This window comes from Ipomoea nil, unplaced genomic scaffold (genome assembly GCF_001879475.1).
Source record: "Ipomoea nil cultivar Tokyo-kokei standard unplaced genomic scaffold, Asagao_1.1 scaffold3314, whole genome shotgun sequence".
NCBI lineage: Eukaryota > Viridiplantae > Streptophyta > Magnoliopsida > Solanales > Convolvulaceae > Ipomoea > Ipomoea nil.
Window position 1 is genome coordinate 6,056,166 of NW_017619742.1, and position 27,094 is coordinate 6,083,259.

The 27,094-nt window shown below is 34.5% G+C and overlaps 1 pseudogene; it reads right to left on the reverse strand.

Annotated features, from left to right (window-relative positions):
* Nucleotides 1-6,244: 6,244 nt before the first annotated feature.
* LOC109169462 lies at nt 6,245-7,884 on the reverse strand (annotated as a pseudogene).
* Nucleotides 7,885-27,094: the final 19,210 nt, after the last annotated feature.

Genomic DNA, 27,094 nt, shown 5'->3' on the forward strand with positions numbered 1-27,094 from the left:
TGTAATTGTATATTATATGCAACGCGAGTGCCACGATTACTTCAATACGTATTCTCTGGTGATGAGAATGAAATCCATTAGTATGACACTTGCCATAGCCGTCTAACGAGACTTAGAAGTTCATCGAAATGGATGGATCGATTTCTTAGTAGACATGGAACAACCTAAGGGTTTGTGGTTCCACGTTGTGAAAAGAAAGTGTGTAATTGGTGAGATCATTGTATGGTTCGAAACAATTGCCTTAGTATTTGGCATGTAGGTTTGATCATACAATGATGACTAACGAGTTTAGTATAAATATAAGTAACAAGTTGGTCTACGTATTGCGTACGATAGACAGTGAAATCATTGTTTGTTTATACACGATAAACTCATCGTTGGTAGTAACGATCAAATGATCAATTCTACCTTGAACATGTTAAATTCGAATTTGACACGAATGCATGGGATTGACAGATTTAATCTTCGAGATTAAAATCGTGTGAAGACCGTATGGTCTCGTGGTAGGTCAATCTCATTGAGTTGTTTGAATCCTTGTAAAGGATGATAATCAAGTGGCTTGGACACCGTTAGATACTAACGTACAAATAGCCAATAGTCACGGAGATTGTACTTCTCACAGAGAATACATTCAGATTATTGGTAGTTTAATTGTATCAAATGGGTTGTACTAGGCTGGATATTGCCTTTGCGGTTAACGAACTCGGTAGACATACGAGTAACCCTAGTGTCACGCACTAGAAGGCAATAATGAGAGTTATGAGATACTTAAGGTATGCACATGACTTTGGACTGCACTACGTGGGATATCTAGTTGTACTTGTAAAGTATAGCACGAATATCAAAGGACGCTAAGTCCATTAAAGGCTACGTGTTTACGTGGGCCAGTGCAGTTGGTTGTATGAAAATTCTCGAAACGTTTTGTGATAACCAAGATCCATGACGGGATCTATGCTGAGAGCCTTAGACTCGTGTCGCGAGCGAGTAGGCCGAATGACTATGTCATTTTTTCGGGAATGTTCCTAGAGATAAACTCGTACCTCCAATTTGTGTGCGTGGCGATAGTCAAGCCAAAATTGGTTAAGTACAGAGTTAGATGTGGAATGGTAAGTCTAGACTTATAAGTCGTAGACATAATACCATTAAACAATTTCTCACAACGAGGGTTATCTTTATTGACTACGTGATGTCAAAAGATAACGTAGCGGCCGCTAACTCGCTAACCCGAGGGTAAGCAAATGGTTGTTGAGAAGTTGGAACGAGGAATGGGTTTAAAGCCCTTGGACTAAAAGTTCTACAGTGGATACACAACCTAGCTGGCACCTAGGTTCAATGGGACAACTAAATTAAGGAACGGAGCATGTCACTGTGGGGGTCTCGGACTCCCTACCACTCCTCGTTAGAAACAGTGACTCCTGCACGAGGCTAGCACGTTGATGCTTTAATGATTCGAATGTCGGTTGACATATGTGAGTATGCGGGATACTCGAGAAAAGAATCACTTATGTAAGAGAGAAGTGAGGGTCGCTTCAAAGGAGAATTGTTGGGCACAATTCTCTAGAAACTCTCGCAGAACCAGGAACAGTGACCCACGACCAAAATGGGCACACTCATGAGAACAGAGCATGGTTGGGAGGTTCCTGTGTGAGATATGTCATCGTCTACACAAACGGCAGTCGGTTCAAAGACATCGCGTTCTACCGAACAGCCAGTATAGTAAACATTTCTTCACAAGGGAAGGTTCAAAGGGTATAGTGACTCCCTACCTATCCTATGCAGGGATTGACCGTTTGAACACAGTTGTTTCCGATTTCAAAATACCCTGAAAATCAATTTTTCATTCATGTGGGGGATTGTTGGAAAAATAGCATTAAAATGACATTTTGAGTGATTATTTTGTGGTACAAATATATGTGGGATCCACTTCCGATTTGGGTCGGGTCAATGTGGATTCGGGTTCTTTGTAGTCAGACGAAGAATTTGATATAATGTACGCTCAAAATGGGTAATAGGTGAATGAGAAATTGATTCTCAAAGTGAACCTATTTGAGAGAAGTCAAAAACTTAAGTTTATATACTAATTGAAATTAACTTTCTAATAACTTTCGTTGCACTGCACGAAAGTTGGTGTTGTGAGCTTAAGTGGATTAAGCATTGAAAGCTTAATTATAAAGTTTTGGAATTGAGATGCACCTTTCGTGGCTTAATGATGCATTGACAAAAGGTGTATGCACGAAAGTTCATTTGGTTATGTAAGCTTAAATGGATTAATTAAGCTTTGAAATGCTTAAGCACGAAAGGATAAGCTTTGGGAAAAGCTTAAGTGGAATTTGGGATTTAAAGCACAAATTTGTGTTTTTTATCACAGTTTCGTGCTTGGGAGAAATGAGCTCCTTTCGTGAGATCATTTCGTGCTGCACCGTTTCGGTGTTTGCGGACCACTCGAGTTTGGTTTTCGGTCCCAATTTGTTAAACTTTCGAGTTTGTACGGACTTCTCGGTCACTCAGATATTTTTGAAACGGGTCGTTATGGTCGGTACGAATTAATCGGATATTAAGTTCGTGACCGTTGATATTATTTCGATAATAAGTACGACCGTTTCAAACGTTATAATTCAATTATTAAATTGAATTTATGTTGGTTAATGTGTCATGATGATGCTATTTAGTACCAATCTCCTATATAAAAATGTTGTGGGAGCAACCTTTTTAGATAGAGTGATAGTGAAAAAAGTGAGAAACAACACAAGAACACACACAAAGAAATTCTACTTTTCTTCTCAAAACTCTGCTCCTACTCCATTCTTGAAGCTGCGTTTTGCCCGTGCTCTTGTTCACCGGGTTTGTTCGTTTGGGTGCTCAAACGTCGAACCGTTGTACGTTTTATCCTTGGAAGCCAAGGCCATAACGCTCCTAGCACTTTTGGGAGGTAGAAAATAAGGTTTTAAGGAAAGAAAGGCACTTCGCCTAACTCGTACTTTCTTCTTTCTTCCTTCTCATTCTTTCTTGTTATGGATTATGCTCTAAGCAAAAATCCGTTCTCCATTTTTTATTTTACCGTTCGATTGGACTTATAATCTGAGGATTATTAGTTTCAATTTTTGGTTGATATATATTGGTATATCTTTTTCGTAGATATACATGTATATATAACCTTTGGATCCGTTTTATCATATCAGTCCTCACTTTTTATCTAAGAACATGCTCTCACCTGAACCCTCCTATATATATATATATATATATATATATATATATATATATATATATATATATATATATATATATATATATATATATATATATATATATATATATATATATATATATATATATATATATATATATATATAATAAGAGCCCAAGAGAGTTAGGCCAATAATGGGTAGAAAAAATGGCGATCAAATTTTTTAATCAATTAAATTGCTCAGATTGATCAGATTTTAATTTTTCCTTGTGATTTCCTAATTTATCCTTACTCTGTTCGCACTTCGTAGGAGGAAATTTTGCCAGATTTTAATGAATGGTTGTTCTTCACTCTGTTCGCACTTCGCAAGAGGAAATTTCGCCAGAGACTCAAAGAGGTATGGTTGTGTAAGAGATCAATTTTTTCTATTTTTTGGTCTAAAGTTATCTTTTTCCCACCTTAAATTCCCAAGTTCTCTTTTTTCCCCCTAAAGTTCCTTTTTCCCCCCTAAAGTTCCCGCTTCTCTATTGTCCATTATTCTTTTCTTTTTTGGGCTTATTTACCGATTTACTTCATACATATTTAAAATAAAAATCCACAATACAAGCACAACACATTATATATGTCTACAGATATCTCATTAAATTAAAAATAAAAAATAAAAAAAATAAAAAAAAAAATAAAAAACCACAACACCATTCAGTCATCTTCTTCACTATCTCTATGAAATTCAACATTCTCTGCATCATCATTCTCACTATCTTCATAAACAACTTCATCATCTTGCTCAAATTCTTCACTCTCATCCTCTATTTCATAGTGGTCATCTAGTCTTTGTGTACTTCCAATTGGGTTAACTTCAACTTCAGTCAAAACTAGTGGATTGTGCATTAAATCATCACCACCTTCTTGAACAAAACCCACATCATATGTTGGCATAGGTATGTCATCATGTTGATAACTCTCAATGTGTTTATAAGCATTATCGATGGTTCCTCTTGGTCGGAAATTTAAAACAATCCACCAATTCAATTTTTCTCTTATACCTCTAGGGTATGAAATATAACACACTTGACATGCATTTTGTGCAATTATAAAAGGATCATACTTTTTATACCGTCCCCTACAATTCACCTCTATAAGACCACTATCAAAATCTAATTTGGTACCTGTATTTGGAGTTGGGTCAAACCATTCACAATTAAACAACACCACTCTTTTCAATGGAATATTTGGGTACTCAATTTCAACAACCTCTTTCAAAGTGCGAAGAAAAATGATTCATCATGTGATAAACTTGTCCCCTTTATGGACACTCCAAAATTATTTGTTGACTTTCGAACACAATGTTCTTTGGTTTGAAACTTAAAACCATTGACAACATACCCATTATATGTAGTAGCTTGCAGTAGTGGGCCGCATGCCAAATCAATCAACGATTGGTCACAAATATTATTTCCAGGATTTTAAACCTGCAATGTTTAATAGTTAAAATTAGTTAATTGCATATATGAATTACAAAAACAAAAATATTTGTTGGAAAAATAGCATTAAAATGACATTTTAAGTGGCTATTTTGTGGTATAATTATCAGTGGGGTCCACTTCCGATTTGGTCGAGTCAAAGTGGATTCGGGTTCGTCGTAGTGAGACGAAGAGATTGATATATTGTACGCACAAAACGGATAATGGGTGAATGAGATATTGATTCTCAAAGTAGACCCATTTGAGTTGGAAAATGAAGGGAAAAAGTGAGCTTTTCTCCCACATTGGTTTGGGAAGAGGATTTGCCCCACTATTTATACTAGAGCTCTTTTTAAGCTTATTGAATTGTATAGAATAGAGGCTCTCTCTCGCGCGCGGGAAGGGGGGTGCAAATCAAATCCCAGAATGAGATCGAAAAGGCTTGGATCAAGCCTAATCTCGTGTGCGGAGTCTCTTCGCATTTCGTGGCCCACCACGAAAGTGAAACATTTGTTGCAATCTCGTGTGCGGAGTCTCTTCGCATTTCGTGGCCCACCACGAAAGTGAAACATTTGTTGCTTCAAAGTTTCATGTGCAACCTTGTGTGGCCGAAACATGGGACAACATGGGTTCGGCCTTGGGGGCCGAACCAGCATTAGGCTTTTTGCCTTCTGCTTTTAGACCGTTGTGAGATTAAATTCAACCGTTACGGAATTAAATCCTCTATTAATTCCAATTTTCATATCTAAATTTAAATCTTGGATAAATTCAACCGTTACGGAATTAAATCCTCTATTAATTCCAATTTTCATATCTAAATTTAAATCTTGGATAATGGCCATGTTGTTTCAAGAGTTACAAAATTGGTTTTAAAACCAATTTAAATGCCATGATGAATGCTATTCATTCTTTGATCCCTATATAAGAAGGGGTAGAGGGAGCAGATTTAAGACAAGCACGTAGTGACAAGAACACACACACAGGAAGTGTTTTTCTCTCCTCAAAACTCTGCTTCTACTCCTTTCTTAAGCCTAACTGTGTTAAGGCTTTGCTCCGTTCGCCGGGTTCGTTCTTTTGGGTGCTCGAACGTCGAACCGTAGCGCGTTTTATCCTGGGAAACCTAGGCCACGACGCTCCTAGCACTTTTGGGAGGTGGCAAATAAGGTTTTAAGGAAAGAGTGGTCTTTTGACTCACGCTAAAAACCCTTACCCAAACACGAGCCAATCTTTCTTTCTTTCAGTTTTGGATTATGCTTCTAAGCAAAAATCCTCCTTTTATGTTATAGTTTGGTTGGAATTATAATCTGTGAATTATAAATTCCATTTGGTTGATATGTATATATCTTTTCCGTTGATATTCATGCATATAACCATGGTGGTCTGATTTATATATATATTTGTGTGTGTGTGTGTGTGTGTGTGTATATATATATATATATATATATATATATATATATATATATATATATCGGATATATATATCGAATAATATTTTATATACTTCGTGTGTGTATATATATATATAAATATTATTTTACGATATTAAATCGATTTTTTGGTTCGTTATCACCAACATAAGGATATTAATCTTATAATATTACATCATCTTTAAACCAGCTTGCAAATATCTTTGACCTTTCGCACCGATTAGACGGCCTGGTCGATTAAAAACAGATAAAGTTGTCGGCAAGTTAGGGTCAATTCTACCATCGTTCAAATTTTGACCAATCCGTGTCCTCCAACTTTGCACATTATCTTCAAAGTAAAATGATGCAAAATGTGTTAGTCTCTTCAATCAAGTATGCATCACATATCGACCCTTCAACATATCTCTTATTCTTCATTTTAGATTTGAGATGGTTAATGAACCTTTCAAATGGATACATTTAACGATATTGGACTGGACCACCTAGACGTGCTTCATTAGCCAAGTGTACAGGTAAATGCTCTATGCAATCAAACATCGTTGGCGGAAAAATACGCTCTAACTTACAGAGTATAAGGACAATGGAAGTATTCATTTCATTCAACGTGTCAACCCTGAGAGAAGTTGAGCATAGATCTCGAAAGAATCTGCTTAACTCAACTAAAGCCTTCCAGTGTGATTTTGGTAAAAATATAAAGGCACTTGGCAGAAGACATTGCATAAAAATGTGACAATCATGACTTTTCATCTCACACAATTTTGAACACGTTGAATCAACACAGTTACTTATATTTGAAGAAAACCCATCAGGTAATTTTAGAGTTCTTAACCACTCGTACACAACAGTCTGCTGATCTCGGCTCAAACTGTAACTCGCCTTCGGCATAAGACATCGACCATTATGTTCTACCAATTCGAGTTGTGGCCTATGACATATCTCTTTTATATCCAAACGAGCAGCATGTGTGTCTTTGTTTTTTCTAGTTCCTTTAACATCCATAACTGTGTAGAAGATGTTATCAAACACATTCTTCTCTATATGCATGACATCAAGGTTGTGACGGATGAGGTTATCTTTCCAATATGGTAAATCCCAGAATATACTTCTTTTCTTCCAATTATGTGAACATCCAAACCCTTCAAGTCAACCGATTGGCCCATCAGTAATTTTTGGCAACATCTCAATAGTAGGCAACAATTCTTCCCCTGTCAAAATCCTTGGGGGTCTTGATTTCTCTACCCGATGTTTTAAGAAGGAATCACGATTTTTTTCTAAAAGGGTGATCCATTGGAAGAAATTGTCGATGACAATCAAACCAACATGTTTTACGCCCATTCTTTAAATAGAAAGATGTAGTATAATGAGTGCAATAAGGGCATGCTAGTTTTCCTGCTGTTTGCCATCCAAATAACATACCATAGGCAGGAAAGTCATTGATGGTCCACATCAACATAGCTCGCATCATAAAGTTTTTCTTTAACGAGACATCATAAGTTAAAATCCTTGTATCCCATAGCAACTGAAGCTCATCAATTAAAGGTTGCAGATACACATCAATATTCGCCTTTGGGTTGTGTTCCCCAGGAATAATACAAGTTAAGAATATATACGGGGTAATCATGCACATTGAAGGTGGAAGATTATATGGAACAACCATAACCGGCCAACAAGAATATGATTTAGCATTTAAACCAAAAGGAGAAAACCCGTCAGCACACAAACCTAGTCTTATGTTCCGAGGATCTACTGCAAAGTCAGGATACTGAGTATCAAAGTGTTTCCACGCTTCACCATCTGAAGGATGACACATAATACCTGGTTGATGGTGATTTTCATAATGCCACCTCATGTGCTCAGCAGAACTTTGTAATGCATACAATCGTTGCAATCTAGGGATGAGAGGCAAGTAATGCATCCTTTTTCTTAGGAACTTCTTTCCCACGAGCACAAGTAGGCGGTCGTGGTTTAAACCGAGCCTCACCACAAAACTTACAATGTCTCTCATTGATATCAGACTTATAGTACAACATACAACTATTAACACAACAATCAATCTTTTCATGATCAAGCCCAAGCTTTGAAATCAATTTCTCTGAATCATAATAACTAAATGGCACTCGATTATTTGGACCCATTATATGCTTATTGTACTCAAATATTTGATCCATTGCTAGTTGTGGAATGTTAAAAGTTGTCTTTATATTCATCATCTTCAATGCATATGACAACTCTGTTTCATCAACACAACTAGGTGACAAAGGTTGTCTAGCCGTGTTTAATAGATCATAAAAGTTTTGTGCACTTGTATGTGGCTCTTCTTCTTGGTTATTTTCCACATGAAATGGAATAAATGATGAACCACCTACATCAAACATCATTGTTTCATATTGATGATTTTCGTTACGTGTCTCCAAAACTTGCTCGTTTACTGTAGGAATAGGTTCACCATGAGAAGTCCATACCCAATAATACGGTTCAAATCCTTTCTTATACAAGTGAACACGGACATTATCGGCAGATAAGTGTATTCTATTCTTGCATTTACTACATGGACACCTAATTGTATTTGTCAACTCGTATACAGAAAGTGTACATGCATACTTAACAAATTGCTCAACACCAGCAAAAAACTCATCAGTGATTCCCCTTTTTCTAGGTAACAATCGGTTATACATCCATTTTCGATGTTCTGGTATACTTTCTATATATACCTAGTATTAAAGTATAAATATCTCAAAATCACAAATATATCTAATAAAAATGTTTAATCTATATACTAATAACACTGCACCACCATATTAATTTTGAAGCTATAATATATATATATATATATATATATATATATATATATATATATATATATATATATATATATATAGGGTTGCATTCTAATGCAAACCCCCTTAAAATACAAACGTGTGGACAAAATCTAGCCATAGGATGTGATAAGATGAATGGATAAGATGTACCCTTTGTTGGGAGACGCGGATTTGTAATTATTATAAACAAGGGTAATAGTGACAATGCACACACAACGTGAAATATGGAATGAATTCTAATTAGTATACTATCCTATAGTTAAGGAATTAAAATACTGATAGGATTTGAAAAATCAATCAGCAACAACAACCCTTTCACGCCATAGGGAACTGCTCCGACTTGCACCCATTGACGTGAGAAACATACTCCATGGACGCGATAGCAGACACCATGGATGCCGCCGACCTAAGAAATTACGATGCCAACTTAGACTCCATGGACGACGCCAATTCAGGTAATTACACCATATAGTTGACCCCTATTATTGTATATATCGTTTTAGTAGAGGAAAAAACTGTTGGATGCGTTGGTATAAATCTTTGGGAGACACAAGTAGTAAATAATTTAACGTGGATTGAATCGCCTATAATGTTGGAGACCAAATCTGTGCAGACATGTGAGCAATGAGCCGTCATTTGACCCCTATTATTGTATATATCGTTTTAGTAGATTTGATGGAATTGCGTGGATACAAATTTGCAAAACTAGAAATCATGGACTAACTACAGGGGGGGGTGTTGTAGCTTTGTGTTCACAGAGTGCACACACTATTAGTCACGTTTGCACACACAGTACCGTAGGTTGAACATGTGCGCATTCACAAATTCTCTCGTTTATATTATATGCAATTCTAATAGCGCTTCCAGTGCAAAACAATGCTACTAATATTTACGGAAAACACTTTTGATTTATAGGCGAAGAGCATACCAAAGAAGGAGCAACAGATTGCGAAATGATCATATTACCAGATGAAACGAAACAGTGGTTACCCACTTGCAAAAGTGAATGCACCCCGTATGAAGGGCAACGATTTGCAACACTAGAAGACGGACTAGCCTTCTACCGGGCATCAGACAAGTAGCCCCCCGGTGGTTTACAACACTACGAATACGATCTCAATTTAAAGTTCAATTAAATACTTGTCAAACTTTAGAATTTTATCCATCGGTAGTTAGTTTGTTCAGCTATGCACACTGTCTACCATCATTGTGCACACAGTTTTTATTACTAAGCCTACAGGGTAATAATCAACTACTTAATTCGCTCAGCTATGCACACTGTGTACCATCAACGTGCACACACAGTTTTATCACTACGCCTATACGCTAATAGTCAACTAGTTAATTTGTACAGCTATGTACACGGTCTACCATCATTGTGCACCCACATGTTTTATTACTAAGCCTAAAAGTAAACAGTCAAATATTCACTATGGTGAAATTTATTTAATTCGTACCCATCTTTGACATGTATTAATGTGTGAACGCACAATATTTAACGCCAATGTGCACCCACATATTTAACAATAACCGTATACAGTTAAATTAAACTAGACAATTTTAAATTTTTCCCATGAAAACCAATTTATTAAGTACAGACATGCACACTTAGAACCGTCGTTGCGCACACATGTTTTTTATTAGTAAATCCTATAAGCTAATAGTAAACTACTTAGTTGAGTTTAATTTTATCCCCTTTTTACCCATGGCTTGATAATTAGATAGTTGTGCACGCACATAAGTAAAACCAATGTCCAAGAACTAAGCGGGTAAGATAATATTGATCTACTGTCTTTTGTGAAATTTATCAAACCACCCAATGTAACAAGGAACAAAGGTAGTGGGAAACGATTAAAGAGCAACAAACAGAAACCAATGGAAAAAACGAAGAAAAAGATGAAGACATGCGCTACTTGTGACCAGCAGGGCCACGACAGCCGGAATTATCCGAAAAGAAAAGACATATCAGACGAGTAGCCCCCCTTGGTTTAAAACACTACGAATACTATCTCAATCTTAAGTTGAATTAAATACTTGCCAAACTTTAGAATTTTATACATTGTTGGTAGTTAGCTTGTTCAGCTATGCACATTGTCTACCTTCATTGTGCACACACAGTTTTTATTACTAAACCTATAGGCTAATAGTCAACTACTCACTACTGTGAAATTTATTTAATTAGTACACATCTTTGACATGTATTCAGTTGCGCACGCACAGTATTTAATGCCAACGTGCACCCACATATTTGACAATAACGTATACAATTAAATTCAACTAGACTGTTATAAATTTTACCCAGGAAAACTAATTTATTTAGTACAGACATGCACACTAAGAACCGCCGTTGTGCACACACGTTTTTAATTAATAAATCCTATAAGCTAATAGTAAACTACTTAGTTGATTTTAATTTTTTCCCGTTTTGACCCATGTTCTGATAATTAGATAGTTGTGCACGCACATAAGTAAAGCCAATGTCCAAAAACTAAGCGGGTAAGATAATATTGATCAACTGTCTTCTGTGAAATTTATGCGGTGGTTTCTACATGGCCACAGATCAACGCACCTGTGCACACACGTTTCTATTAACTAAGCGTGCAAGCTAGTAGTTGAATACAGAGTCATGCGTAATTCATTAAAGTATTACCCACAAATGTTCACACAGTTTACCACCACAAAATCACGCCATTGTGCACACGAATCCACCACCAAACAGTAGAAACTTCTATTACCTTCACACGCAATCAATTTAGAAGTGTAAGGCTGTGCACCCCAAATTAGTACACTGTGCATCCCAACAAACACAAACGCAACCCAAACAAAAAGAGATACCAAAATTGAACTAAACGAGACGCAATTAATAACATAAATTTGTCAGTAATAAACACACAACCAACTGCGAAGAAACAAATGTCAAAGGAACCCCATGAGGGTACACGGGTGCAGCCCGTACTTAGCAAAAAGAATGAGAACTCAACAAACTAAATACCGACTTAATCACCCATAAACAGTAACAATGGTAGCTGAATAAAAAACCCAAATGGTAGGCATACCACGGCAAAAACTGCGAATTAATATCCATTAAACCAAGGACACGAAACCCACCCCCGGATCTACGGGATCGATAACACAAACTCATACGCCCGAGCGACATTCCTAGACTTAAGTAATTCTGATGTTGCAATTTCCTTCATGTAGCGTAACCTTAACTTCTTGAGCTGAGCAATGTTACCTTTGCTAAGCCCACACCTCCATCTGGTCACTCCCTGCCCCATGTAAGACTCCATATGACGCATGACATAGACCCCTCAGTCAATCTTATTCTTGCCATCACGCCAGCTCATCTGCATGCGCTTTGGCTCCAGACACGCACACATCGTAGACCTCCCTGGATGAATAGTGCTAAAGAATTCCATTAGTATTTCCAACTGTAATAGACCCCCAGATTGCAGACATCACAATGAAGAAAATCGAAAAGCGCAAAGAGGTAAAAAGTACCAGACTGGGCGAAATATATAACATACCAAATTGTCCGGGCAATCCCCATATTTCTGCTTCGTATTAGGCTGAAGAGTTGAATTGTCAATTATCTCAAACCGGAATTTTCGAAAATCAACGCATAGAAGGAAGTAATGCTGCTGACATAGAATAGGGAACATAAACTGCAAAAAATCAACAACGCACCACTTCAAAAACAAAATGACTAGAGGCAAATAAACTGTGCACACATAAAACCCTACCCATGCACCCATCTATGTATTTGCAGGTTGTGTCTTATATTAGGACATTATGTGCATTTACAAATGAAACATTGGCAAAATATTCATATGCCACGTCTCTACAAGCTACACTTAGGTATGATATATTGATAAGTCTTGTCCAAGGACTCGGACTCGGTTTTACATATGGGCTTGCAATTTGTTCGTGTGCCTTGCAACTCTGGGTTGGAAGGTTCCTGGTTACTAATGGAAAAGCTCACGGTGGTGAAATTGTTACTGCCCGATTTGCTGTTATCTTAAGTGGCCTGTAAGCATCACTTTCTTGTTACTGCCCTATTTGCTGTTATCTTAAGTGGCCTGTAAGCATCACTTTCTCACTTCTTATCATTGTGTTTTCCTTTTTATTTTGACTTTAAACTTTTGAAATATATAATTCTATTCTCTTACAGTGTGTTAAATCAAACAGCAACAAACTTCTATTCGTTTGAACAAGGGAGAATTGCTGCATTGCAATGATAAAACCCTACTCAAATTCTGCCGCCCATGCCCACTGTGTACCACCGTCCGTATCACCCCCACCCCCCCCCCCCCACTCACACACAACTCACCTGATCATGGAAACAATTACAGAATAAAAATATAAAAAATAAGTAAAATTATAAAAACTTATATTTAGCTAAGAATTGATCCCATCGGTACAAAAAAAAAATAATAATAATAAAACCTTACTCTAATTACGACGCCCATGCCCGCAGTGAACCACCGTCCGCCACACCCCCCCCCCCCCCTCACACACAACTCACCTGATGATGAAAACACACATACATAATGACCCTCTATCAACCAACGCCGACAAACAACCCACAAAATCCAAAGCCAAAAAACGAGATAAAATTCGCAAAGGATAAAAGGGGGGCAAAACATACCTGGTCCTACAACCCGAGATCGTGGTTTTTACCGCTTGGCTCAACCGCGGTACCCCCTCCCCCCCTGCGACCATTGTCCAAGCTGCTAATGAAGAACCGAATCGCCGACGAGAAAATCCGAGGCAGACGCACGTTCACGATAGAGAAGGAGAGAGAGTCCGGGAAAGTAGTGCAAACGGATGGTGATTGAATATCAATAGGATTTGAATCGATTAAAAAAATCCAAACCCCCAAAATACCCCCCTTACGGTAAAATAGTACACTGATTTATTAAAACTCACCCTAAATAATTAAATAAATCCTGGACATCCAATCTCAAAATCCAACGATCATGATGAATCCACACGTTTGTATTTTAAGACATGTTTGTATTTGAATAGAATCATATATATATATATATATATATATATATATATATATATATATATATATATATATAAATTTTGAAGCTTCTAAATTAACATGCTTGTGGATAATTATTACAATACAGCTTCAATTTGATATATAATAGATTAATATAATCTAATAATTATCACAATTTGATTATATACTGGTCAATAATGGTGATAATAGTTAAATGTTAATCTATTTGATTATATACTGTTAGTTTGTTAGATAATAGTTAAATATTATGTAATCTAATAATTATCACCATTTGTCAATTTAATTAATAATGTATCTAATAAAAATAGTTAGGAAATTTGAGAACTAATAATTAATTAATGTTAATCCATATATATATATATATATATATATATATATATATATATATATTTAAAAAAAATACAAACACAAATTAAAAGCTATATATTATACTCAAATTATACCTGAATTTGGAATACACTTCATTGGAAATCACTTTTTATGTTGTTAAGTACCCATGAAGAAGAAAGAGAAGAGAGTAATGAAAAAGAAAGTTGAAAAAAAGTGAGTTGAAATACGCAGAGCAATATGAATATTGTTATTTCCGTCCAATGTTGTTGTTGGACGGAAAGAATACCTACCACATTTACTTCTCACCTACCAGTCAATTCAAATTTATTGACCAATAGTATATGTTGGACGGAAATCCGTCCAACATCCAAGTAGGACGGAACTTCCGTCCAACTTTCCGTCCACAAAACTTTACTAGCGTAAAGTTGAGATTTTTATTACATTACCGACCAACATTAATGTTGGACGGAAAACGCGAGATTTTCAGCAGTGGTTATCTTGTCTTTATTTTTCTCCAATATAAAAATTCGTTACATTCAAAATTCAAATTCATCAATTTATTGTATTCGCTACATTGTCCCTACAATGTCTTTATTAAAAAAAATTTATTTATTATCAATAAATTAATTAAGAGAAATAATTTCATTAGCTATATTGTCTTTATTTTTCGCCAATGTAAAAATTCTTTACATTCAAATTCATCAATTGATTATATTCACTACATTGTCTATTATCTTTTTTGATAAAAGTAAAAAAAATATAATTAAGTCAATCATATTAACTACTTGGGGGATTTATTAACAAAGAGAGTATTCAAATCACACAACAAATTGAAGTGAGAAACTACCTCGCAATGTCTTTGTTTGACAATCAACAGATAGTGGTTAGCGTTAGCGGATTTGACCAGCGAATTATATCAATGGTTGGTAAAAGGATATTTGAAAAAATTAGCTATTTAAATTAACATTTAAAATGATCTAAGGGTATACATATAATAATAATAATAATAATAATAATAATAATAATAATAATAATAATAATAATAATAATAATAATAATAATAATAATAATAATAATAATAATAATAATAATAATAATAATAATAAAATTTTATTTTTATAATAATTTTTTTTTAAAAATATAGATGTGTTTTAGGGAAATCATTCTCAAAAACGCTAAATGAAAATGTTGTAAATTGCAATGTTTGTATTTTCAGTAGTTTGGAACAAATTGTTGCTTCAAACTGTTGAATAACCAAAACACTTTCTTTAGCATTATCTTACATTTGTAAACTTAGAATTACCAATTTAAATACGCAAATTCAACATTTAATTATCTATGCATGAACAATTCCAATATAATTTTACCTTGATATACTTTAAAATACTTATTTAAGAAAAACATTAGGCATTATTCCAATCGCATAAAAAAACTAGTATATATATAAACAAACAATCACTTTACTAGAAAGATTAATTTCTACTTCTTTTATATTTTAACTCGAATGACAATACGAAATTGAGTTCTTTCTATTTTATTTTAACTTTTCGTGTGACTCAATTGGTTAGTAAACAAGCCAAATGCCGATGCATACAAAGGAATCTGCCCACTTTGGACATAATTCCCACACTGCCGCCGTCGAGGTTCGAACCTTGATCTCTTATCTCAAATACTACCCACTAAATCATTGAGCTAAGCCCGTGTAGGTAAGTTAGATTGATTCAATTTACCTTTTCATGGGCTTGTCGGAAGATTTATAAAATATAAGATATAGTTCGATGAAGGTAGAAAACCTGTGTTATCAAAAGAATAGTGCTAGGAGTATAGAATAAGGGTTGGAGCCAAACCTTTTTTTGGGTGATGAGGAAAATCCATAATTACTATCTAAGGGTGTGCGGGCATTGGGTAAACTCACCTCATTAAGAAAATATTGTGCTATAAACTCGACCTAGAGAATTAAATTTGTGACTTTTAAGTATGAAAGTCACGTTCCACCCACTCAACCACCTCTTTTTGTGCAACTGGAGCGAAACTTTTAGGTTCACTAATTGAAGTCTTTAACTGCGCTGCAAGCTTTAACTGAACCTCTGATCTTTTTCTAACCTCCCCCATATGTCAACTTGTGCATGCAACTATGCAAGATGCAATAAATTGACCAATACAAGCAACTATGGCGGATTACCAACTCTCCCACTTTTATTATATTTGATATTTGAAGTGCATCTATGCCATTATAAACTAATCAAAAGTTAATAGCTTTAGACTAACTTGTTGATCTTATCTTTAATAGACACTATAGAGTATGTACACAAGGGAGGCCATATCTGATCTCAACAACCACTTCAATAATCTAGAATGACATAGACTAGAATAATACAGTTAAGAGATCGAACTGTCCACGAGAAAGTCTAGTTGAGAGATTTAATTGTATTAGGCGTTAAGACGTATTTTACAAAATACAAATATTTGTACGTAATAAAATATGGTTTAAAATTGTATAACTATAATTATGTATCCATCTACTAATTATATTATATTTTTTGAACTTACAATGACCACAAAAGAAACTTATGATTCAGCCTACCAACCACTAATTAAGCTCACATACACTACCAATCATGTACAAAATGTCAAACAATAATATCCACATACATTATTCATATACAATATATAACAAAAATGTCTTGTAGCAATTATTATGCATGAGGTGAAATAAATTTGAAAATCTTGTAACTTCACTCTAATATATAAGAGTTTTAGCTGTCAACTAGACAACATATATGATTTTAGAGTACCCTAGTAGTCCAAATTTTTTGTCAAGTTTGTTGTGGAGAGGAAAAAAAAAAAAAAAAAAAAAAAAAAAAAAAAAACATTAAACACGTCCAAGGGGTGTTGTTGGTGCGCCAGACGTGCACCAAATTGCTCTTCCTTTCTTTCTTTCTTTCTTTTTTTTTTTTTAAATTCTACAATGCCCAAAAAAAAAAAAAGAAATCCAAACTCCAGCAACATACCCTCTCTCCTCTCTCTTACCTTCTCTTTCTTCTACTTCATCAAAATGTCAAAAGTCCACCAAAAACCATTATTGAGTTACTCTTAGAAAGATAAAGGTTTGTTCCATTGTCCCATACATGTCACCTAAATTAAAAGTCTAAAGTAGCTAATAAATGGACTAAATATTTATATTTTATATATAATATGCTAAACATATTTTTTTATCTGTGTGGATCGATTACTTTTTGATAAATCATGCGCAACATGTGAGCGTAGTATACCTTTTGTATGGATCTTGCTCCAATTAAAGAAGGGAAAATGGCACTTTTTCCCCTGAGTTATATACTTATACCACTTTTTCCCCCTCAATTATTTAGGTAAGCACATTAGCCCCTTCAATTATTCTAAAAGTGGTTGTTTTTCCCCCTAATATATTAAATTGACATTTATACCCTTAAAATAAACATTTTATTTATTTTACTTCTCCAACAAATTATTGCGTATACGTAGGGATGACTACAATTCGGTTCGAACTGAATCGGACACTATAGCAATCGAATTAAAAGTTTCCGGTTATGATTCATATCTAGAACCCAATATTTGGATTTCAATTTATTAAAATTATGAATCAAAAAAATTGGATCCTGAACCGTGAACTGGCGGTTCCGGACCCGATTCGCGATTTTGAACCGTTTTTATTTTAAAATTTTATTTTTATTTTAAAAATAGTCTAAATTCAACAATAAATGTATTTTATTTTTTCAGTTCGGAACATGAACCGTCCGTTCCGGGATTTTAATAAACTCTAAATATCGAGTTTCGATTCTAAATTGTAATTGGAATATTTCAGTTTGGTTCCTATAGTGTTTATTTGGTTTGAACCAAATTATGGTCATAATTTGTTGGAGAAGAAAAATAAATAAAATATTTATTTTAAGGGTAAATATGTTCATTTAACATTTTAGGGGGAAAAACAGCCACTTGAATAATTGAGGGGGGGAAAATGCTATAAGTATATAATTCAGGGGAAAAAAGTGTCATTTTCCCATTAAAGAATGTGCTTCGTTCAATTAAAAGGCTAAGCTAATAGATAAAATTTATATTTATACTTTATATATGGGTGCAGATCCCATGAGACCCCTTTATTAAATGAGATGGTGAGATGAGATCCCATCCATTTATAAATTTGTAATGGAATGATGAGATTGAATGAGAAATATAGTGTAAATAAGGCCATAATTTAATTAGGAGGGTTAAAGAGTAATTCTATTAATGTGTTAATTTTGGTTAGAATTAGAATGGAATCTTTGAATTAATGAAAGACCACAAATATAATGGGAATAATTTGTAATCCAATATGGTTAGTAGCTGTACCACTCAAACCGTGAACAAAGGGTGTTGAAGCGCAAGAACATTGCAGAAGTCGAAGATGGCGACTACTATCACAGGTATGAGCTGCTGCCTTGATTTATAAATTGTTTTTGGACGTTGGTCTGTGTACTGTTGACCGACGGCGTGTGCGTAATAAAACGTAACGAATTTGTTTTTGTGTCATGTTGATTTGTTTCTTTCAATTGATATGAAAGGGGAACACGGGGAATTTGGAGGTTTTTGTTGTTATTTTGTATTAAAATGAAGAATGCACAAGCATTTGGGTAATTGGTAGAGTGTTGGTGTGTGCGTTTGTTTAAGTTGAAGTGTGCATGTTGTACATTACTGGGGGTTGGAATGGGTTTGACATTCATTTTGTATCCAAAATTATTACTATAAGGGGTGTGTGTGGAATGATATTGTTAGTGCATTTTCAATGAATTAGACGGTATGAGTATTATTTGGTTAGTGTGCTATGGAACGCAGTGTTTATACACATCGATGTGTGCGTGTGTAGAAATGTTTGTGCATCACGGTGGGATAAGGCATGAGTACGTTGTTTTTTGGCCCCGCGGTTTTTATTGTAGAAAATTAGTATTAGATGTATGCCTAATGTATTGTGTTTTCCATTGTTTTTTTTTTAAATGGAAAAGAAGGTAATAGAGGTTTTCCGTTTATTTTTTTCTTGCGCATATTTGAATAGTTAGGGTGGTGTGTTCGTACATGTAGTTGAGCGTGCGCATGTTCCTTTGTGTGTTATGCGTGTATATGTGTGCATTGTCTTGTACAATGGTTGTGTGCATGCAACCGTATTTTAGTTGTGTGTCATATATGATTTTTCTTCTATCATGTGGTCTGTGCGTGATGTAAAAAAGAATGTACACTATTTTAAAATGATGTAACAGATTGTTTGCCATTATTTTATGGAATATATTATTTCTGAATTTCATAAAATAGTAATAACTACACTCTCATATGAGTAATTATTAGCTTAATTATGGAAGCATGTGGGTAATAGTGTGTGCAATTAACTGTGTATGTGCAATCTAAGTGCGTAAATATGGTGTGCGTATGATTGGAATGACGTATGAATTTGCTGGTTTGTGCATGAAGATAGAATAGCGTAAGACATGAGAAATTGGAAAAAATTTAAACATGAGTGGAAAACCGGTAGTCTGCATTGTTCATTTAAATAAATAAATTTAAAAAAAAAAGACATTCAAAGAAACGGCAAAACCGCATCAATTCATCCGCATCAAGCCCATCATCCGAGCCATCCGAATCCGAGTCTGGTTGGGCAACAAGGGGTGCTTCAACATCCTCGGACGACAGCAATTGTACAGCCTCTACCGCATCTACAGCATTGACACCTAGTCATACCAAAATTAATGCACAGTTACCAAAAAAAGTTACCACAACATAGTAAAAATAATTATCATACACCTGAGCACACACTTCTCCCCGCCCTCGCCCCCCAGCGCGTAGACCTAAATTTGGATCCTAACAACCCAATATTACGCACAAGCTTAATACCTAGAACGCACCCACTTCCCCTCACCAGCACACCCACCTAAATTTGGATCCTAAAAACACAACATTACGCACAAGCTTAATACCTATAACGCACCCACCAATTACTACTCCCAGTATTACGCACAAACTTCACACCAAGAACGCACACACTAATTACTACCATATGCTCTACAATATATTTTAATAAATGTGAACAACAAAAGCCAATGACGATTACCTTTCAAAAAAAAAACCAATGACGATTAAAGCTACCTGTCAATATACTAAAAATACAAAATAATAATAATAATAATAATAATAATAATAATAATAATAATAATAATATTATTATTATTATTATTATTATTATTATTATTATTATTATTATTATTATTATTATTATTATTATTATTATTTCGAATACTTAAAGCAAAACTAAAATTATTGAACCCCAAGATTCAAATATGTTCAACAAGTGCACACACTTGCCCTCACCAACGCACACACCTACATCCAGATCCTAAACACCCAATAGTACGCACAAGCTTAATACCTAGAACGCACCCACCAATTACTACTTCCAGCATTACGCACAAACCTACATTCAGATCCTAAACAAATTCGTTACATTTTATTACGCACACGCCGTCAGTCAACAGCGCACAGACCAACGTCCAAAAACAATTTATAAATCAAGGCAGCAGCTCATACCTGTGATAGTAGTCGTCATCTTCAACTTCTGCAATGTTCTTGAGCTTCAACACCCTTTGTTCACGGTTTGAGTGGTACAACTACTAACCATATTGGATTACTACTTATTCCCATTATATCTGTGGTCTTTCATTAATTCAAAGATTCCATTCTAATTCTAACCAAAATTAACACATTAATAGAATTACTCTTTAACCCTCCTAATTAAATTATGGCCTTATTTACACTATATTTCTCATTCAATCTCATCCTCCCATTACAAATTTATAAATGGTCAAGATGTCGTCTCACCATTTCATCTTAATAGGGGTCTCATTGGATTCAATATCCTTTATATATATATATATATATATATATATATATATATATATATATATATATATATATATATATATATATATATATATATATATATATATATATATATATATATATATATATATATATATATATATATATATATATATATATATATATATATATAGAGAGAGAGAGAGAGGAAAAAGTTCAAATGCGGCGAGACTCTTCCGTGCGGTCGTGCGGCGGTTTTCAGAATACACCAACAGTTACAATATTCACCAATAGTGTAAGAGAAACACGCAACAATGAAATGTAAAAATACACCATAAAATACACAACACACTCAAAAAAAAATACACCATATAACTCTCTACCATTAATGGTGTATTTTCGAACACTGTGTGGTGCTTTTAGTCATACCTAACAGTGTGTTTTTGGTGATGCGTACCTAATGTGTTTGTGTTTTTGTAGTGCATTTTTTAACGTTGATGGTGTCTATTTGATTAACTATTGGTGTATTCTGAAAACCGCCGCATGACCGCACGAGAGGGTCACGCCGCACCTGAACTCGACTCTCTCTCTCTCTCTCTCTCTCTCTCTCTCTCTCTCTCTCTCTCTCTCTCTCTCTCTCTCTCTCTCTCTCTCTCTCTCTCTCTCTCTCTCAATATATATATAGCCTTCGAATCCGGTGCACCCCCTCTAATAGATGATACCATGAGGCCTCATAATATCCATTGATTCAATTTCCATGAATGGTTGAGATTATATGACATTTACCAATGTAAAGGTTATATTTGTAATTGTAATTTAATTATGGACATGATATTATTGGAATCTGAAGCATTATTTTAAGGATTTGTGGATGGAAATTAATAGTTTCAATTATTACAAAGCTTGAAGAAGTAAACGTGACGTGGATAATGCTAAAGGAGAACACGAAGCGGTGGGAGGGTAGGAACAATACTGGAGCACATTTCTCAAATGGCTAGTAACAGTAAGTGCATTTACATGTCAACGTTTGTGCATATGCTGAAGAATGGGTTTTTTTTCCCCGGTGGGGCTGGGAGGGGGGGTGTGGTTGTTGGACGAAGTAGTAGTCCATTGACGCGCGTAGCGTGTTCGTGTTCAGGTGGGTGCGTACATGGTTATTTATTTGACCGATAGGATGGCGGGATGATGCGTAGACAGCAAATAGTATGTGCATAGAATGTTATAATGTTGAATTTATGGTTTGGTCAAATTTTTTTAAACTATAATACGGGGATTTGGTTGGCCGACTAAAGTGAGACGACTATTGTTTGCGTGAGTTAAAGAACTGGAACAGTGTGGGAGAGTAATCACGGTGAGTACAACTTATATCACTGTATTGATGAAAGTTACAGTGTAAAGTGCGTATAAGGATATAGGCCTGTGCATATAGGCATTATAGATGATTAGGCACTATGTCGGTGCATAGTCGTGTGTTCGCGTGTGCTTAATACCAACATTTCCCAACATTTCAGAAGAAGATGGGTACTAGCAGCACAGGTATTTGCATTTCCGGTTTCGGCCTGTGCATTCGTAGATGAATGTGTATTTTTTTTGTTGGTTGTGGGTTTTTCGTGTACTAGAAAAAGCGTGGTAGAGGGTAGTCTGAGTGGTGGTAGAAAGGTGGTAGGGGTGGGTGCGTAGGGGCAGTTAACCTTGTGCAAACATTGAATATTAATCTGGCAACAATAACAGTGAGCTACTGTGGTAGGTACACAGACGAAGTGTAGTATGTGCGTATCGTGAAGCAGCAATGGTAATCACATTGATTTTTTTTTTTTTTTGGCATTTGGATTTTTACGTATGAGATATTTTTAATTGGACAAACTCAAAGTTAAGTGATGTGTGTGCGTAGAGTATGGTTTGATAAAAGTGTGAAACCAAAATAAAAAGAAAAAATGTAGACGCTGGTACTCTCAATGGTTGTAGTAAGGACGTACTGGTGAATGCATGGGGGCTGTTAAGCATGTGCAAACTGGAAAATACTAATCCGTCAACGTTATAGGTGACCTCACAGGGTTGGTGCACAGACAGACATTAGTTTGTGCGTTCACGTGTGCGTCTACTAACAACAGTCTGTGCATTCTGGGTGCCTATTTTGTTTAGTTTTCAATTAATTAGTTTAAATTAATAGTTTAATTTTACAAATCCAGTATGCATGTTTCATTATTTTTTAGCAGTTGCTGGTACTCTGAATGGTTGTAGTAAGGACATAACAGTGAATGCATGGGGGCTTTTAAGCATGTGCAAACTGGGAAATACTAATCATGGCCATCCTTCACCTGCTTCAACGACTGTGTATACAAAATATACATACCAAAAATATACAGATTTACCAACTAGGTAAATATACAACCACCGTGCATGCCATAACAACACATCGACCAAAAATTATAAAAACAGGTTAGTGGCAAAAGACATTAAAAAAAAAAAAAAAAGTACATAGATAAACACCACAAAAAAAAAAAAAAACTAAATACGCCTGTCTTTTCTACGCCGGCGTACAGCCTTACTTACTGCAACGGGGCTATCCACAACAGTCTGCTCATCCTGCGGTGCATCCGCAGCCACCCTGCATCAAATCACCCAACGCCACAGCCACCACACCAGTCTTGTCGGCATAAATCCCATCAGCAGACTACAAATATGTAAGAAATCAAACATGGATGGCGACAAATACAAACCCCATGCAAAAAAAAACAAAAAAAAAAAAAAAAAAACACATCAACATAAGGAGCGCGCATCAACCCCCGACCTCTAATGCACAGACTGGCACACGCATTAAAACAGCCACACCGTAACAGAGACATATTAATAAAAACACATATCTACTATACTAATAAGAGCCCAAGAGAGTTAGGCCTATAATGGGTAGAAAAAATGGCGGTCAAATTTTTTAATCAAATGAATGGCTCAGATTGATCGGATTTTAATTTTTCCTTGAGATTTCCTAATTTATCCTTAATGAATATGATTATCCGTTAACTTTTCCGTTAAATATTATCTTTTCCGTTAGTTTCTGTTAGTTCACCGTTAACTTACTCATTGATTTTAATAAGAAAGGTCTCAGGTTCGAACCTCATCCCAATCAAATTAAAGTTGGCATAATTAGTAGTCTATTTTACTCTTATTAAACTAATTAATAATTTAGTAGCTACAACAAAAAATAATACATATGCATTTCTTAAATTTAGAATTATGTGTGTACAATGTTTTTATTCAAAAAAAAAAGTTATTCATTATCAATAAATTAAATAAGATAAATAATTTCATTAGTTATATTCATGGTTGCAATAGGCGCTAGGCGCTAGTCGGGCGGTAGAGTAGCGCCTAGCGCCTAGACGGCCTAGGCGGGGCCTAAGCGGCCTAGGCGGCTAACTGAAAAAATGGAAAATAGTGCACGTGTGTAGGTGCATATATGTCATATTATACATACATACATACATACATACATACATACATACATACATACATACATACATACATACATACATACATACATACATATATATATATATATATATATATATATATATATATATATATATATATATATATATATATATGAGTTAATACCATCTGAGGTCCCCCAAGTATAGTGGTTTTGCCATGTTTAGTCCTCAACTTTCAAATTGACCATATATGGTCCTTTGACTTTCAAACTTAACCATTCGTGGTCCAAGTTAACCACACATGGTCCTTCGACTATTAAATTTTAACCATCCATGGTCCTTTCATGAGGAACACTACTGGTTAAATTTTGAAACTTGAAGGACCATGGATGGTTAACTTGGACCACGAATGGTCAAATTTGAAAGTCGAAGGACCACAAATGGTTAATTTGAAAGTTTAGGACTAAACGTGGCAAAACCACTATACTCGGAGGACCTCAGGTGGTATTAACTCATATATATATATATATATATATATATATATATATATATATATATATGTGTGTGTGTGTGTGTGTGTGTGTGTGTGTGTGTGTGTGTGTGTGTGTGTGTGTGTGTGTGTGTGTGTCATATAAATGAAAAAAATTAGCAAGGTCGAGTCGGCCGGGTTAACTCGACTAACTTGACAGAAATTGACGAGTTAACTCGGCGTAATCGGCCGAGTTAGGCGTTAGGCGGCCGAATTAGGCGCTAGGCGGGCGCCTAGGCGGCCGGTCTCCTAGGCGGGAGCCTAGGGGGGAAATCGCCACGGCTTAGGGGCGCCTAGGCGGGATTTTTGCAACCCTGGTTATATTGTCTTTATTTTTCTCCAATGTAAAACTTCTTTACATTCAAATTAATCAATTAATTATATTCACTACATTGTCTATTATCTTTTTTTGTGCACTATTTTTTAATTAAATATCAAAGTTATAATACAAAATAATACTATATATTTATTTACCAAGTATTTTATTAATACCATGAAAAAATTTAAAAAAAAAAACATAATTAATAAAGCCAGCCATATTAACTACTTGAGGAATTTGTTGACAAAGAGAGTATTCAAATCACACAAAAAATTGAAGTGAGAACTACATCGCAATGTCCTTGTTTGATAATCAGCAATTAGCGGTTAGCTTTAGCAGATTTGGCCAGCGAATTATATCAACGGTTGGTAAAAAGATATTTGAAAAAATTAACCGTTTAGATTATTAACATGTAAAATGACCTAAGGGTATACATATATTTCATAATCATAATAATAATAATAATAATAATAATAATAATAATAATAATAATAATAATAATAATAATAATATTATTATTATTATTATTATTATTATTATTATTATTATTATTATTATTATTATTATCAATTATTATAAAAAAAATTAAAAAAAGTATAATTAAGCCAATCATATTAACTACTTGGGGGATTTATTGACAAAAAGAGTATTCATATCACACGACAAATTGAAGTGTGATACTATCTTGCAATGTCCTTGTTTGACAATCAGCAGTTAGCTCTTCAATATTATAAGTATATATTTAATATTTTATGCCCTAATTTTTATTTGCTCTCCCTTATTTCCCATATTTGGTTTCAACCATACCCATACAATTATTTTATTGACAATTATAATCAATCTTGACTATATTATCTTGCATTTGTAAACTTAGAATTACCTATTTAAATACGTAAATTCAACATTCAATTATCTATGCATGAACAATTCCAATATAATCTTGAATTGATATATTTTATAGTACATATTTAAAAAAAAAAAAAAAAAACATTGGGCTTTATCTCAATCGCGCAATGCGCGTAAAAAAAAAAACTAATAATAATAATAATAATAATAATAATAATAATAATAATAATAATAATAATAATAATAATAATAATAATAATAATAATAATAATTGTTATAAAAAATTTAAAAAAAGTATAATTAAGCCAATCATATTAACTACTTGGAGGATTTATTGACAAAAAGAGTATTCAAATCACACGACAAATTGAAGTGTGATACTATCTTGCAATGTCTTTGTTTGACAATCAGCAGTTAGCTCTTCAATATTATAAGTATATATTTAATATTTTATGCCCTAATTTTTATTTGCTCTCCCTTATTTCCCGTATTTGGTTTCAACCATACCCATACAATTATTTTATTGACAATTATAATCAATCTTGACTATATTATCTTGCATTTGTAAACTTAGAATTACCTATTTAAATACGCAAATTCAACATTCAATTATCTATGCATGAACAATTCCAATATAATCTTGCATTGATATATTTTATAGTACTTATTTTTTTAAAAAAAAAAATGGGCATTATCTCAATCGCGCAATGTGCGTAAAAAAAAAAAAAAAAAAAAAAAAAAAAAAAAAAAAAACTAGTATACTTTAATACGAACCAACCCAAGGTACCAATCCATTATTAAATTCACACCACCCCAACTGAACACCACCAGATTTAATGAA